The following is a 2,036-nucleotide window of genomic DNA, read 5'->3' as shown; positions in this document are numbered from 1 at the left end:
GCTATCGAGTTGTGTAACTTTGGAGCTTTGGTCACCACCCCTTAACCGTCATCCAAGAGAAACTAGAAGTTGTTGACGCTTGGTCCAGAGGGAATTACCTTTGGAATCTCTGGGGGTTTTGTGAAAGTTTGTTGCTTTATTTTTGAGATGTGATAATTGTGCCCGGGGGGAACTGATGATTTGGGGGGTGAGTTATTTTGGTTTGATTATCAAAGTTGGCCTGCAAAGAAAGTTTTCGCGGTGTTCAAACTTTCTTTCTTGAAGGGGGGGAGTGTTACGAATTCCGGGTTTATGGGGGTTACAATTCAGGTCATTTCTTATTAATGTATATTCTATTAAAGGTTGTTGTGATTAAAGGGTCAGGAGCCCTTCTGGGAAAAACGAGACCGGAAACGGGATCGTGAAGAAGAGGAGGAGGAGAAGGAAGGGCGGCCATCTTAAGCTTCAAGGGCTCCGACGCGAGCGGAGGCGATCGTTACCTACTTTGGAACGGAGTTGGAAAAGCCCGTCTGGCGAGAGGAGTTACCTGCACGGGGTGATTGATTGCCGGTTACGTGTCAAGGTACCGTGTGGTCCTGGAAGGAACCAAGCGCCCGGCGCTGTTCGCCTCGATGCCTACGAGGGCGTGTACGGGTCGCACCTTGGGCCTGGCGCGCGAAAGAGATTGGAAGGAGACGGTTGAGAGTTGAGACTGCCACTCGAGACCGAGCCGCCGAACGTGAAGGACAAGGGAACCGTGCCTCGGTGAACCGAAGTCCGCGCGTCAGGAGAGCGCCGGATTACTGCGGAATCTGCGAAGTCGGGTATCCTCGCTGAGGTTGTCGAGTATCCTCACTTCCAGCCCCGGATTGGAATCGGACATAGATTCCCCGATCGCTGGATCGACTCGACGTCACCTGGGAGGCGTGCAGAGACATTGGGGGCAAGGACCATGAGTGTTGCCAACACTGTTGTGGGTTAAGGTGGCGCCACCTATACTATCGATAAGGATTGTATGGAAGTGCTGTAAACGCATTGTGATTCCTGTGCGGGATTTGGGAATATATTGGGGATTGTTCGTAACCCTTGGTGTGGACTCGTTATTGATTGACTTATTTTCACCCAAGGACCATACATCATTCTGCCGGGGCTTCCCTCGAGGTTGACCCCGTAACACCACCCATAAGACATGGGGCACCTTGAGTGTGCCAGCTCCTTGTTTGCGGTAGAGTTAGCCATAGATGACACGGACATCACTGAAAACCTGTACATAAAAATCATAGTTTGCCATAATTACAATTAAAACAATTTTTTTTTAAGGAAATTGATTTTACAGGTATTCAATATCAACCCTCTGATTCTCTGTGGCCACACGTGTCGGAAACATGGCGGAGCCACCCTTGACATCTTCCTTCATTCCTGTCGATGACGATATTTCCCAATACATGTGTCTGCCTCGTTAGCGCAGTAGGCAGCGCGTCAGTCTCATAATCTGAAGGTCGTGAGTTCGAGCCTCACACGAGGCACTTTCCTTTGTCTCCTATTAAAATCATTTGAGTTTCGAGATGACATCAATTCAACTCGTCCTTGATATGACATTTTGTAAAACAAAAGAGTTTGAGGAGACAGAAACAGCCGGTCACGTGCTTGTCGTTGGGCCTTCCATAAGTCTGAGGTCGATCAGTGAGTTTGTATTTACTGCCTGTTTAATATTAAACTAATCACTCCGGTCCTGATTGCTGTCCTTTGAACATATAAATCGCAGTATTATGACTTAACCATTAGCTTCTTCCACTCCAAGAACACGGCACCTGTCCCAGCAAATGGCAGCAGGTTGTCTTCAACTAACGTAAAACGAGCTGTTATTAAAATTTATGTGTTCGTCTGAATTTTCACACAACCTCAGGGACTGAGGTCATTTCTCTGAATGACGTATGAATGAAAACGAGACCTTTGCACAACGCGCATGCGCTGTGTGTGTTTTCAGTGACGGTTCGGATCCTGGGAACTTTTAACCTACCGTTGCTTTAGGAAAATATGAAATCCAAATCGTCTTT

General features: G+C 47.7%; 1 non-coding gene across 1 annotated transcript; it reads left to right on the top strand.

Annotated features, from left to right (window-relative positions):
* Positions 1–1,432: 1,432 nt before the first annotated feature.
* TRNAM-CAU (transfer RNA methionine (anticodon CAU)) lies at positions 1,433–1,505 on the top strand. The gene has a single exon. It is a non-coding gene; the product is annotated as a tRNA-Met (tRNA).
* The last annotated feature ends 531 nt before the right edge of the window (positions 1,506–2,036 follow it).

This window comes from Myxine glutinosa, chromosome 1 (assembly GCF_964187855.1).
Source record: "Myxine glutinosa chromosome 1, kmMyxGlut1.1, whole genome shotgun sequence".
NCBI lineage: Eukaryota > Metazoa > Chordata > Myxini > Myxiniformes > Myxinidae > Myxine > Myxine glutinosa.
This window is presented reverse-complemented; position numbering and strand designations above follow the sequence as displayed.